Source organism: Hermetia illucens, chromosome 2, assembly GCF_905115235.1.
Source record: "Hermetia illucens chromosome 2, iHerIll2.2.curated.20191125, whole genome shotgun sequence".
Classification (NCBI taxonomy): domain Eukaryota; kingdom Metazoa; phylum Arthropoda; class Insecta; order Diptera; family Stratiomyidae; genus Hermetia; species Hermetia illucens.
The window spans coordinates 52,230,899-52,246,656 of NC_051850.1; the positions used below are offsets into that span (position 1 = coordinate 52,230,899).

The window sequence follows — 15,758 nt, forward strand, 5'->3', positions numbered from 1 at the left end:
CTTCCATCCGTACCACATGCATATCTCTTACATACATTGACCTCATATATACCAGATAGCATCTTCGTTTTATTGTTATTGCATTCATCAACATTCATTAGCGGATTCGGATATTGATGGCAATCAAAACAGAACCTGTTACTGAAGAAAAACTATCTTTTCTGTTGGAAATGCTTTGATGAGTTCAGTGATTTCCTAAGATTCATCCGATATCATCCGATATTACGCCAATACTGGAAATTGCTCCAGGGTGGGTCATTGAATGTGTGGTACTGTTAATTTCATAGCATTTGCATGTGTATATGTTGCGAATTTTTGAGTGCCTAATTAATTAATTTTGATTGATTTTTACTTCGGGGCTTTGGAAGAATTTAATGTTATGCGATTCATGCCGGAGGAACTCAATTTTTATGTGCAGACTAATGATTTCAATCTTACATGTAACTTTTGGATATTTTTTTCCGAATTCGTGGTATTTATATCTGTGCAATAACATCTCATCTTTTTGAAAAGTTCAAAGCCCATGCTTGAAATGCTTTTAAGGTCTATTGATTACCTACTGGATACTTCCTGCGCCCAAAGAACCAACCAATTAACATTAAACTAAATTAATTAAGTGGACCCCTCCATTCGTTACAATTGAAATCAGATTATCTAACACAAAATTAAGTGCACTGAGTCGGTTGAGCCACAAGAGATTACCAATTAACAGTGGTATCAGTGTTAGAGTTGTTTCTGGTAAATTTCACGCAATCATTAAAGTTAGTAAAGAGTGATGTAGGCGGAGAGTGAGAGGAATTTCAAAATATAATTTATGTAATGGAATAGTGTTGTGCTTACTTGCTCGCTAGAAAGAAGTTGCCTAATTATGGCTATGGATGTGTTGTTGTAATGGACAAGCATATCAACAACTAGAAGTGTTTGTTGGCGTTTGTTTGCGCCTCTTAACTGTAGATGAAAAAGAAATAAAATATCGTAATACGCACTGTGTAATGAGCATGACCGGGTTAAGATAATAAATAAATCGAGCCGACTTTACTTTTGTCAACCACGGGAGTAAAGATATAAATATCATCATCATTGGCACGATAACCGGAGTTCAGTCTAGGTTTGAATTAATAAGGAATTCCAAACCCACAGATTTTGCGCCCCAATTACACCAATTTGACATCCCTAGCCGTTGAACCTATGGTGAGACATTTTGAGTAGATCAGTTTGTAAGGTTTTGTGTAAAACAAAACCTTATTAAAACCGGTTTATTGTCTGTCTGTCACACACATTTTTCGCAGAAACGGTTACGTTTGTTGACACCAAATTTTGTGGCAATTGTAAACACTCACGCCTACAGTAAATTGCATCATTTTGCATGGAATTTAAGGGGGTCCACATACATACAACAAGGGAGTGTCAAATTTTTTTGCACCAAATATAGTCATATGGCGTATCCCATCAAAGGTCTCGATTACTTTTCAAAACTCGCCTCAATTTTGACATTTAGTTTACAAAGTTAAAGGGCGGAAGCTGGAAAAGAGTAATTTCTTTTACGAGGCCATTCTCAGAACCTACCCAACCGAAGAATCTGAAAATAATCAGGAAGCCGCCACTTTATGGTGCCTAGACTCCGAAATACCTATAGTACTGATATCTGCTAAAATAAAGTTAATAATTATGCATTACTACAATTTTTAGTAACTGACTGCAGAACCCCCCTGAATTCCATACTAGAACCATGAATTTTTTTAGTAATATAGGTTCTGTTATAGAGCATAATTGGTGGAAATCGCACTGTTACTAACAAAGTTATAATATGTCGAATTTGTCGCTTCAGTCCAAATTCAGTGACTTTGAATGTCAGTAGCACCCAAAAGTGGATATTCTGACAAAATATATGTATATACACATGCTGGAGGGGAGAGACGTTTTTATAAAAAAAAAAATACACAAAACCTTTCAGACCTGAAGTCCACAGCTTCTGGTTTTCCGACTTGTTGTAAGATGAAATGGCCTCTGTTGATGGGATTCCGGCATCAAAGCTGTTTTTGGTTGTGATTATCAACCGTAAATAGGAGAAATGATCAACGGCCTCAAAGTTGTATTCTCATATCTCCCCTGTTTTCGTTTGACTATCGCTGTTGGTGTCCTTTTTATTTTTGGAACTGGCGTTGCCGCCTTTTATTTTGTCTTGCTTTTAATAATATTCAGTGGCCACAAATCTTAAATCTCGGGTTATTCTTTCAGCTATGCTTCTGTTATTCACTTCATCATGGCGAACTACTATTTCTAAGGTTAGAGTACAACAGGCAATGAGTCGATGATATTCAGCACATGTTGAGCTGTTTGGCATTGCAAAATAGGGGAGAAAAGCTTATGCGCAGATCACGTATCAGGTCTCTTAATGCATCTACGCCTCAAACATATCAAAATCCGTCTTCTATAAAATTAACAATAGCATATTACTATGTATTGAAAATTTACTGGAGAGCCTCCCATAAATTCGTTCTAGAATTATATAAGTGTGGTAACATAGGTTACGATGTTCTACCATATTGGAAAGTTTGATGGAAATCCTACTATTACTAACAATGTCTCTTACTCGTAAAATGACAAAGCCCTAAGAGATAAAGTGTTAATATCACATAAGCTTGGGGCATACTCAATGTATATACACTAATAGCTATGCACAAATGGAACCACCATGAATCCAAAAATTCTTACACAAAAAATCCACAAAAACTGCTTGGATCGGCGAACAATTGCTTATTGCCTTCTGTTGATGTAGCCTTCACTGCGCCAATATTCTGGTTGTTCAGCAATTCATAAAAATACTCAACCCATCATCGCGTCAATATGGTCGGAAATTAGATTTATCTCTTTCTTTATCTCGGCAGAATGAGCGTTGAGGTCTATATGGCTCCATCCAACCAACCTTTTGTTAAAATTTCAGAACGTGGTGCAGTTTCTTCCTATACTTCCCGAGTTCTATGAAGCCTGTAAAGTCGGTTCTCCGCTCAACGGAGTAGTAAGTGTCTGCGCATTTATCAAACCTTCATCTGCCTCATTTTTAAAGGGCTAATAATCTAAGATATCCCTTAGACGTGCAGGCCCCCTTAAGTGCTCAATAGAAAATATCAGGGCCTTAGAAAGGAAATCCGGGCATGGGTTGAAAATTATTTGAAAAACGAATGCCAGGGTGAAAATTATCCTGGGGAATCCTCTCGTTTCCATCCCCCTTTCTGAATCTCCGGACATTGTTCGCAGATATCCCTAGCTACCCCACTATTGTAGTGACCAGTGAGTGTTCCTATTATGATCTGGAGGCTCTTCTTGGCGAGGTATTAACAATCCTTTAAGCGCTTGAATTCGTATCCCCCATGATCACCCTTGACTATTTCATTCTTAGTAGGTTCGTCCAGTACAGTTCCCTCGGTCGTTCATCTTCATTTTTCAATGTCGTAGCCATCAACTCATTTCCGATTCCACAGAAAGGCTCTTGTCCGTATAGCGGCGTCCTGGCTACTTTCCTAACCTGCTCGTTGGTGCGTCAGGTAATCATTTGCTGGTTTAAACAATAAGTCACTGCCTCGTTCTCACAGTTCGCCCTGTTGCTCCAATCTAGGTACTAGTAGTTCGGGATTCCGCCTAGAAATAATACCAGCCTTCCTTTGATTTAGGCAGCTCCCCTCCTCTCTAATACTCCCGAACATTCCGACGAAAGCCTTCTGTGCCTAAACTTGTATGTGAAAATGAAGAAGAGTCAATCTCAGAAGGACCTCTGGCTCTGTTAAGCGTGTCCTTTTTCGTTTTTGTCGACAGTGGGCTTACTGTTGTTGCGTATATCCCAATTTTTCCCTGATATGGACCTGTGACTCATCAAAGGCCTTGTAGCTTTTAAACGTATGTTTTCAACATATGTCTTCCAGAGTAGTTTTTGGTTTGTGTGACTCTTAAATATTTGATCTCTATTATTCGTTTCACATCCATGCTACCTTCAACTGTCGGCACTATTTAGTTCACATAAAATCCCTTCACCTCACCAACCTGGGTTCAAGGGAAAGCATGCGTTTGTGGCGTAAGTCTATCACATAGTCGAAAAAACTAACCCTGCTTTTGATGGAAGGCAGTACAGCTCTGTTAACATTTATAGGTGCCGTGCATACGTTTGACAAGATTTGGGACTAAAGCCCAACGTTACTGCCTACCAACTTTTATGAAATTGGAACATGTAGCGAAACTGCCGACTTCATGCATGACAATTGCTCCTGATCATAAGCCAGTTTTGTTTTTTAAACAGGTCCTCCAGAAACAAAACAGGAAGATATCATGAATGTCGGTTTTTTGGTGGAATGCTTCATCGATGGAAAAGTCCAATGTATCGGTGCCGACATCGAGTGATTCAAACGTGAACGACATTTCAAGTGTTCTCATCACAAGGGTAAAAGGCTAACGATGACCCTGCAACACTCTTTACAGTTTCCCCTCATGTCGTCATCGACATCATGAAGATACTGAGAGTTTCAATTTCAAAGTGGGATCTTTCATGAAAATAGAATGTGTCGCTGAACTCGGGTCATCTTCTACCAATAACGAATTCCTGTCCCGATTTACTAATAGGTTCGACAAATTGAAGCCGTTGATCCGACTGAAAAATGCCGTGGTGAGATGTCAGAAAAGGAAGGGGTTAATTGGAAGTAACGAGTGGTTGATGGTCTCTGTTTCAGATTTTACGTGATGTTTGTACCGTATTTCGGTGTCTTGTCTGAATTTTAGGTTCTTTTTTGCCAGGAGATCTGTGCCTTGCAAGATACCATCATAATCAGTTCGTGACTTATTTCATGGAGCTACTGCTTGATTTATCTGATAAATGTGGTGGTTACAAAGATAGCCACTGCGGTAGCTGCCATGGTTGGAGAAGGAATTAGCAATTTTCGCTATCCTGTTGAGTAAGTCCTTATGTGAAAAAGGAATTGGTGTCAAATGGATGTAGTGAGGTCAGGCCTGTGCCACTACGACCTGAGAAGACAATTTTATTTAAATCTGTCAGGTCTTTTTTCTCCTCCTTAAAAGTTAATGTGTGCCCTTATGACAGGGAATTAAGTCACTTCTTGGGCTCTGTTGTAAGATACCTTTCTCAGGAAGGTTAGTGCCTCGCACCTTAAGATGCATGCTGCACATGTAATACAGATACACATATTCTAACTTTTCCTATCTGCTCCGCTATTTTAGCATTAGTATGCAGTTAACCATAGGCTTGTTTAGTAGTTGAAAGTTTGTATTATATATCTGAGCGGTGTACGTCACACGAATTGCATCAGTCTGAATTCTATATAAAAGCTTTTTAATATGAGGAATTTCTGCCATGAATAACACTTTGCAGCTTCCATGATTACAATTTTGTTTACGTAAATAGATGAATGATTTGATCAAATCAGGAAACGTTCTCTTAAAAATGAGTCCAAATAACTACCATAAAATCTGATATGCTGGATAACTATGTAGTATATATTTGTTTAACAACATTTGTCTATGTTTTGATATGACGTCATGATAATTATGATAATTCCAGACTTTCCGAATAAATTTTATATTGATATGTATATGTGTGTTTGACCGACCCTATTCATTTGAGTCTCAATTCTCATTTGAAAAAAGGAGTATCTAAGTCAACTATGTAAAAAAGTACCCAAACGAATCTACAGGTATACGGCAACATAACTACCAAATAGTTGTCGATGATGTCAATGAGTCACATTTGATAAGGGCTACACTGTGGGAGGGAATGTCATCCACAAAATATTTTGGATTCAAATGAAGCTCCTTAAAGTTTTCATTTTATTGAAACTTCAATTGCGAAAACGTTCGTCAAACTACATGAAATGTTATCATAAGATTATCAGAAGACACCATACATATGAACGGTAAATTGACAGTATAAAATCATTTTAGGATTCTCATGCAGTGTGCTAGATTGACAGTTAAATTGACAGAAACATTTGTTTTGGAAAAAGTAATTCATTTCTCAAGCTGAGTTATAGCAGTTAAAGCCGGTTTACTTACTATGGTAAAAACTTTCCATATTCGCATACAATTCACTTTCCGCCCGAGTAGGGGGTAAAAATTATATTTTGAAATATATGACCCCAAGCAAAATTAGGAGTAGACTCTACTTCTGTCCTGCTTGGGGTACTCTACTTTTGTGCTCTGGGAAGCCAAGTAAGCTGTTCTGGCCCTGTACCCGATTTCCAAGAAAATCTTACAGTAAAGATTCCGATTCTAGTTAAGGAATATCCCAATTGTGCAGTATTATGCAGCAACGGAAATGGAGACTTCCTATGAGCAACTAAACAGCTGCCAGTAGGTCAGTTGGATTTCGACTGATCGGGAATGAATATCCATGCAGATCCTCCATACGGTCATCAACAGAAGATTTAAGAAGTTTAAATGTGCCCAACAAGAGGTTAAAAAGGTGTCAACATCTTGCTGGTCGTTGCTTTCGCTTGCATGTCGCTACTACATTTGCTGCCAGTAGAACAGAGCGCTGACCCTTAATTTAATATGGATCATCGGCAGATTCAATATGGATCGACGATGAGCACGAGAGGCTGAAACTCCCTTGCTTTGGAAAAATATGAGAAGTGCAGCGTAGTGTATGCAGAGATAAAACGAATTTCAATATTGCCTTGGTGTTGTGTCTGTAGTATGTAAAAGCCTTTACATGTTACGCCATCGAACTACCAACGAAATACCTCACGGCCATTAGAAAGGGAAGAAAAGGAAGGACAATGCACAATAAAAATATCCTAGTGTAATGCCTCTATCTGCCAGCACTCTTAAGCATCTTCCTGTCAATGTTGCCTGAAGGGAAATTCGCTGTGTCTGCATAAAGCTGCTGACGGAACCAATCCCATCTTCCTCAAGGCAAAAAACATGTGATCGGCATAGCCACTTCACTGCTCCATTGCTAAATTATCAGGAGAGCGCCCCTTTCCAATCTGGTACAGGTAGGACTGAAGACCTCTAGCCCAGTCACCATGCGTTCAATTCAGCCACAAAGCTGAATTGCCGATGGACCGCGCAATTCATCTGCCTCTTGACTCATTGGCTTGCTAAGGAAATCAAAATCTGCGGTAAATAGCAATGACTCCGCTACTGCAAATTGCATTTCGATGGTCCTGTAAGGGACGTTACCGCAACCTGGTTTCTCAACCAGAATTATGAGTAGGTGAAGATGTGGAGGGATCACTCAGCAGGATTCTGAGTCGTAGTACCCTCGGTAAAGTTTCAAATCTTGTGGATGGTAGGCAACAGAAATATATAGACGCGGGTCGCTCCTTCAAACAAAAGCGGAATTATCTCCAAAGAACTCACTTCTTCATGTCATAAACTACGTCTATTTGCTTATTTAAGTGGACAATAAACGGAGATAATCCAGTTAAATATTCTAAAATATGAGAAAAAAGTGGAAAGCTTAACCTATGACTAGACCTATAGTGGAAGCTAAAGCCTAACGGACCAAACTGTAATGGATTATAACACCCACATTGTCTGGGAATCCAGGAATCGAAAAATAAACTTCAAGCTTAGCAAAAGGCATTTCAAAAATTTCTGCGTTACACGTCAGTGGTTGCAGTTGAGCCATAGTCAGTAAAGTAGAGGAAGATTCAGCCTAGTTTTAGGTAGGAGTCGAGTGGAATTGTCGTAAAATTGTTTTGAATTTTTTCGAGGGCAAGAAAGCCACTGTTGCGAGAATGGGAGAAGATCACAAAACAATATTCACCGATGCTTCTAAAGCGGAAGCTGGAGAGTGTTATCAAAGGTTGAGCAGAGTTAAATCCAGAAAATGTACGGAAGATGAAGGCAGTTATCCTGGAAGTCCGCTTGTTGACAGTGAAGCCCATGGTGTTTTACGTAGGCACCTGTCGTGAGACTTAATCACGGATTGATTTTGTGACCACAATCAGAGCCCCGCAATAGCAGTACCAGTCTATACCAAGTGCATGGCTTAGCATTCATACTGGTGGATGCAAGAATTACCTAAATCTCTACCGAACTATGGAGTACGGCACCCGTGTTGATAGGCAACACCACGTCGAGGCCCGAAGGTCTCTTCTCGCTTGAGCATAACCACAACCACCATGAAACTCCCACTAGGGGGGCCAATCGCAAATAACCGAGCTGTCCTCACATACAAAAGGAGTTCACCCGAAGTATGTGAGTCCAGGGGCTTTCCCGGTTCCCATGGTACCAGTATACCCCTGGTAAGGTTTCGTGACTAATTTGCCACTTCAGATGAGTCCCTGTGCAGACTCGGGTCTGATCGCCCTAATTAGGCCTTTGGAGCATTCGCCTACTGAATCACGGCCGGCAAACCAAAGTGATTACAGCGTCTCCCGGTGCCACCACTATGAAGGTTCTCCTCGGCCGCTTGGTTTTGGTTTGGCCGATAGGGTTGCCGCCCCATCTTCCTCGCCGCCACCTCTGAGCACCTCCGCTTGTTGACATTTAGACAGTATCTGCCCAAGCAAAGTTTATCATCGAAGATTACTCACAGGTCTTGGAAAGAGCTCCGGTTTGGCAAGAGTGACCGCCAGCATATATCAAGTGGCATTTCTCAATGATGAATGCACAGGTGTTTTTAAAAGTACATAAAGGAAGAGAAGGGTTGAAAGGGCTATTGATGAGTGATTGAGGCTCGGGAACATTACATCAGTTGGGTAGAGGGGAACTAAATTGAAAACAATGAAGAGTAGAGAGGCAAAGTATAGTTGGAATTTCCGATGACCCGTCGAAGAATTTACTTGTGCAGGGAAGGGGGAGAGGAGGAAAATATACACAAGAAATGGCAGATGAACTTTTGTTAGACATTGAAATTGCTAGGGTAATACTGTTGTAAGGGGAAGAGAAAAAAGAGGAGAAAATGGGTTCCGTATAAAAAGACTTAACAGCGATTAAGATATATCCACTAATTTTCCTGCTAGAAAAGTTGGATGACGACTTTGAACTCCTATGCCAGTCAGACCCAAGAAAAGCGCCGAGATCTCCCTCATATAGCCGAAAATATCGTTCCAGGGTAAGTTAAGCTGAATACAAAGAGTAGGCTTGGTGGTGATGGGATTCGTCACAGCTGACCAGTGGAATATATAGAGAAGGAAAAGATGGCAGGTGTGAATCAGTTGGATTGACACTTGAGGCCTTACCGGAGAACGACTTAGATATAAGCCAATATTATCTCGAAACTCCCTGGAACGATGGAGACCAAAGCGGGATGAGCCTCAATAGCCGAAGAAACTCTGATAATGAAGTAGTCGAGAGGAGGCTTTCAGTAGCTACAGAATGGACGGATCCATGTCGACTCCTTGTTGGATTGTCATTTGAAAGTATACTATTGTTTCAAATTCGAATGGATGCTAGTTTCGACTCAGTGTTCTAAGTAAGCATTCCATTGCTACGATGTGGTATCAAATGGATACGGTCTCAGAACTTGTTCAGTCTTTAAAAAAATTATTGTATTCACTCATTTTACTGCATATATTCAAAAATTATGTCATACGTATTGTCAATTATTATTTTTATGCCAGTAAAATAGTTGCTGCCTAATTATCCCATATGCATATTGGTTGGAAAATACTGTATCCTAGAAAGCCTTTTTTAATGATTTCTTCAGGTACTTTCGGTCGTTTTTTAATATCTCCATAAGTTGAACAACTGAGAAGCTCAATTTTTTCAGAACTGAAAGAAAGTGTGACGCATCGTTCCTACACTTTCAGCAATCCCAGAAAAACACCCATTCTATCAAACGTTGTCACGAAGCAAACATAGTACCCGATAACTAACTTAACATATTTCGCGGTATATCACAGCATTTTGGACCCAAAGTTCAAAAGTCACCGTTTCTTTCCAACTTACTCATCCTTAGTTTGTTTATGACAGCATCCCAGATCAAAAAATCAATAAATAAGTTGATATGATATGGCTAATTACCTTATTGTTCTCTTAAGGCCTTTTGTCTGTAATAGTCAGAGAAAAGTAGGATGAGTCCCAACGAGTATTTGAAGGTTGTTAACCAAGAACACTGAAAAAAAATGAAAGACGCATATTAAAACTGAATTGATGAAAAGCAACGAAATCTTAAAAGTATAGGATAAACTCTAAAGGATTCTCGCGTTTAAGACTCTTCAAAGAAATATTGTAAAATGCGTTTCCTAGCAGTATAAAAAAAATACAAAAACAAAAGGAGAATAACGAGAGGTTATCAAACCATGGCATATAATAAAATGATGCTGGTACACTGGAAATCTATACATCCCGGAATGGTAGGAGCTATGCTATGATATCCATAAAACAATAGATGGAAAGCCTCCCAGGAAAAGGGAAAAATAGAAGTTTGTGAAAGAAAATGCTTGATATCTGACATAAATTCATTGTGTATATTTAAATAGAATGAAATGAGTTTATTCTCATACTTTCGAGATCCCATTATACAAAAGCGGTTAAAAATTCTTATGAAATCTCGATTGAAATCGACAGCAGTATATCTTGCGGTGAAAATGCCCAGAAATCTGCTCCGAATTCTAATAACATTACTGTTGTCTTCCAAGCAAAGTAAAAGCACAAACGCGTCTCGTAATCACCTTACTCATTACAAATTCGACAGCAAGATCATCATCAACCTGCACCTCAAACTAATCCAAAAAAATTAGTTCAATGTCGCAATGCACCACGGTACACTTGCTGAATAGTAATTTGATACCCAATTTCATGTAACCTGACTTCAACTAACCAATCTAGCCTCGAACGAAATCGCATCAAACAACAATGAACAGGTGCTAATAAGAAAACCACCAAGTGTTGAACCAAACAAAAAGAGAAATGGATGCGTTTCTTTCTTTTGTGGGCAATGGGCAATATTGAGGCAGAGAAAAAAGCTAAGTAGGCAAGAAAGATTAGCATTAAACAGATATTTCATCAAAGCAGTGGATGAGGTTTTTCCAGAGTAGGCACTTGCATTTATTACCTATGGCTTCGTTTTTAAATGAGCCCAACCACAAGTACCACAAAACTAAAAGAGATAGTTTATATTAACCTTTTATTCAGCATAAAGATTGAATTGCAAATGATGAGTTGTATTATATTTAAACTTTTGAAAAAAACTCGGATCAAGTTCGAAGGTGGAGGCCTAAGACGAATATTGTCAGATAGTCGCTAGTGGCAGCCGAAGATTGATCAGTAAGTTACAGAAGATCAAACGGGCATTACTTACGTACACTGCCCTCGAAGTAAAAAAGCAGCTGAACACAGATCATTAAAGGTAAACCATAACAGCATCGAATTACATAAACTGGCAATTAATAAGTTGGAAAGATCACCTGTCCATCTTTTATGTAACACGATTAGGTACAAATTATGCAGCATTGTTTGTGCCTGCACTTGCATAACGCAGCGGTAGTACTGCAATTTGTTTCGATATTATACAACTTCCTCAGAAATTGAGCTCCTCTGATATCGGCACGTGTAGTTTTCATTTTTTTTAAATGTAATCAAATCGAAGTGACAAAAATCTTAATCAGGACTGCACATTTGACTTTCTTCAACATCGAAACAAACAAATCACAATATGGTATAAACCAAAAAGTTTGTAAAAAACGGCCATGCAGTTTTAGAGCATTTCTAAAATGCAGCTGCTATTCGTACCTCTCATGTTTTTAGTAGCCAAAAGTAACTTGCGAAACCCCGTGCGCCATCGATTTAAGCCAGATAGATTGTGCTACGATGGAACCGACGGTGGCAGACCCAAAAACTGGTAAGATAATGAGCATCTCTCGGAGAAAACAAAAACTCATGCATAAATTCAAGCTTTATTATGATTCTTTACCCTGACATCAAGCTTCTCAGTTTTGCTGTAAATTTTACACAAAAGAAACCCTGTTCAGCCTCCAGTGAATTCTTTAAAGTCCTTTTCGCGACAGTCCAGCATGCTCTATGGGTAACTACATGTTCAAAACGAACGAACAGAAATTCTCAAAGCAGCAATTCCTAGACGAAAAAGATGTAAATCTAAACGTAAGGGCGAAATTACACTGATAACTAATCTTTTCCAAACTTGACTTGACCTTGAACCACGCTAGATAAAAGAATCCTCTGTTCACTCCTTCATGAGCCATATTCTGTCAGTCTCTCTTATTGTCACTCGTATTTTTCAGTTGATTCCTTTACCGATAAAACCATGTGAGTGTGTCAATGAGGTGAGGAAGAGGTATAATATCCAAACTGTCGGACCGTGGTGTTCCATTGTACTCGACTCCCTTCTCTAATGACATATTCCAGACCCGTTCAGTACCGCAGTTGGAGCACATCAGTACCAAGAATCGAATGTCTGAAGTATCCAAAGGCGGCCATTGTCTACTCCATTATTGCCTTTAGATGTATTCACAAAGAACATATTTCGCGGGTTCCACTTCCTAGTTACAGGAAGTGTACTTATTCCGAACATATGCCCAAATAGTGAACTATGGCCAGTCAGAATGTCCACCATACGTCTGCAAGTTTCCCAGCTTTTTGGCAGCATAAACTTTACAGTATGGATGTATTGACGGGAATTTGGTGTGTTTGGCAGCATTTATGTGTAGATTCTGTCATTTGTGCTTATTGGAAGCTTTTCCCGGTTTTTGATGGCATCATTAGTCAATGCTACTGACATTCAAATTATTGGTTTTCGTCCCACCAAAGGACAAATTGAAGCCTCTTTTTAAAGCATCCGAGATTTCATTTCCATCTACACCACAGAGATGGTACACACCGTTTTGAATCAACGATATAGAGTTCAAACGATTTTTACAATTTTGCACGATTTTATAGATGATTGCTATAAAAGCCTGTTAAATGACCTGAATGCAGTTTGACTATCTCTGTAGATTACGATGCGTCTCCTGTCTTCAATTGTTCGTCAATCACCCGGGTTACTGCTCTTAGGATTACATATCCTTTAGCCTGAAAGACCGTTGCGAAATGTAAATTCCAGCTCCTGGACCCCATTCTAGCTTTGAACTATCGGTGTAGAAGACCTCAGTATATCCTGCCACCCATTCTTATGGTTCATCCTGGTTTCATCTACTTTTGAGAATAATAGCATATCTTCTACCAAACAGATGTATTGAGATCCAATTCAGTTCTCCCAATAACTCTTCTAATGATCTATGCCCTTAGCATCCGTTGTTTCTACATAGACCTCAACAAATTAGTGTATGAATTGCTGTCATTGTACTACTGTGAATCTATGTAGTCAAGGGCTATAAATTGAATAATAATTGAGTAAACATCTACAGCTCATGCCATCGGGAGCACCCACGAATATACAGGGTGTTAAGTCGGTATAAAAATATCGAATAACTTTGATATTCACCAATCAATTGATTTGGTTGCACGTATTTTGGAAACGCCATTCCAGTACAATTTTAACCATGGAACATTTTACGCCGAAACAATACGCCTAAATAGTGACAATGTACATTGAAAATTGAAATTGAAAAATGAAAGTCGTTAAGTTGTGTTAATTCAACTTGTATATCGTCGAAAATGTCGTGGCCAATAGGCACCGTCTAACAATACTATCCGTCATTTGGTTTCGAATTTGTTGAGTACGAGATAGTGTGAGGTCGTCAACATATCGTTTATCAATGACTACGGCGTTCCAGTCAACCGGTTGAAGCGATCAGGGAGAACGTTCCCCAGAACCCAAAAGTGTCGTAACCTCACGGAGCTCAGTATTTTGGAGTTAGTGGAACCATTCGTGGCGCAGTTGGAAGGATGATTTGCATTTGCTTCCATGTAAAAATGTAAAGTGCAGTTAGCAGAACCAATATAGCCGACAAACCGTCCACGTTGGTTGAAATACAGCCAACCAGTCGCTCGAACAATTGACTGAAACTGATTTTGGATCAAAGTTTGGATGACCGGCCAGGCCTATTTTACACTCTCTGGCGATATTAATAAGCAAAACTGACGCATTTGGATGAATCCATAACAAACCTACGAAACGCCAATGCATGATTGAAAAGTGACTATTTGACTCGGCGTTTGAGCGAAAACCCTCATTGGATCAGCGCTTTCAAAGAAAACGAAGCAGTCAATGGAAATCGATATCGGCTCATTATGTCTGCCCCAGATGCGTAAAAAAGGTCTTGATGGTTACTGATTTCAACAAGATAGTACGCAATGCCACAGTACAAATCAAATAATATAGTTTCTGCAATAAAAATTCCCTGGGCGACTGATGTCAAAAAGAAGGGACATTGATTGGCCACCCAGGCCTCCAGATTGAACACCTCCGGTTCTCTTTTTGTGGAATTATTTAAATAGCAAAGTGTACGCGACAACCCTCAGACCATTGGAGAGCTCAATGCAAAGATTTGTGCTGAAATCTCCGCTATACCACCCGAAATACTCGTAAAGGTAATGGAAAACGCAACAAAAAGGTCACATTTTGCTTTGGCCAATAAAGGCGGCCGCTTGATCGATGTAGTATTTAAAAACTATTACAAATAAGTTTTAAGCAACCAAATTTAATAAAAGTACCTCACATATAGAAATCATTTTTTTTTGAATACTCGATGTTTTCATAACGACATAAGAGATGGCACACCCTATAGTTCTTGGTGAGGTTAGTTTACAGTGAAAATTCTCTGCTTTCATCTTGAGTCGCAAGACTACGAATGCATAAGAAAACATCCTCAAACATCCACATTACCACATAAGCCCTAGGTTCCTACGTCAAAGCAAGGGTTTGCCTGTTTAGCCCATAAGCTGCGAGAGTTCCCTTCATCTTTACCTCTACATGTTTGCTCCAAAGAAACTTCTCATCTAGAGTTACTCCAAGATATTTCACTTTTTCCGACAGTTGAAGGGTTTCAAGCAACCTTTTGTATCAAAGGTACCAAATTTAGTACCGTTTAACGCTTTGCATATTTCTACATACCGTTTCGATATCCCGACCAATAGCTAGCACACTTTCCACGCTTGTAAGCCTTTCCACCAATGCGATGTTCAACCGGTCTCTCTAAATATTTCAACGAAGGGTTAAACTGATGTGTCGTTAGTTCTTTGGGTTCGGACAGTTGCCTTTCCTAGGCTTCAGTATGAGGACTTTTTTAACCCTCTGCGATATTTCCTGAAGATGATTCAACTCCAGAAGTTGCAAAATTTCCACTCGGTTTTCTGGCAGATTCATCCCTTTTCCTTGCACAGCCTTGAAATCTATCTTTCAGCTTTTACCTCCTCGAAGTATGATCTAAAGGAGTCTCACTTTGTATTCTTACGAGTCTCTTATATTAACATTAGGGATATGTTAAATTTAACTAATGTTCGTTGATATAACTTTTATAAGTACTTATCAAAAATCGTCTGGTCGATTTCCTTGGTTGTAGCACTTCTAGATTCCGCCAGGGAAAGCCTCTAAAACACTCTGTTTGTGGTCGAGGGTGGTCTTTGTCTCTTTGTTGTCTAGACTACTACAAATGCTTTATTCTCTCACTTAATTAACTTTATTAAGTAAACAATCAACAAATTAACCAATTACGGCTTACAAAAAGACCCGAGTGTGTAATTTCAATTTACGTACACTGGTCGAAGTTCTTATCGAATCGTCGTTGTTCGTAGATATCAGACACCCGTCGAGTGTCCAAAGGTAATTCTTGCACCATAAGGGAGCACACAAAATCCCAATAGACTTTTCTCCTTTTGTCCTCTATTTCAAGCTTCGTTTTCTT

At 39.3% G+C, this 15,758-nt stretch overlaps 1 protein-coding gene and 1 long non-coding RNA gene across 10 annotated transcripts in view; one reads left to right on the forward strand and one right to left on the reverse strand.

The window, feature by feature from the left end:
* The window catches only part of LOC119647532 (whirlin), a 406,732-nt gene that overhangs the window by 218,965 nt on the left and 172,009 nt on the right, over positions 1 to 15,758 (forward strand). The window lies entirely within an intron of this gene.
* Positions 1 to 15,758, reverse strand: part of LOC119647533 — an 81,775-nt gene that overhangs the window by 11,962 nt on the left and 54,055 nt on the right. Inside the window, exon 3 of the long non-coding RNA XR_005248895.1 lies at positions 9,979 to 10,069. This is a non-coding gene — a long non-coding RNA (uncharacterized LOC119647533). The remainder of the gene's footprint in view (positions 1 to 9,978; positions 10,070 to 15,758) is intronic.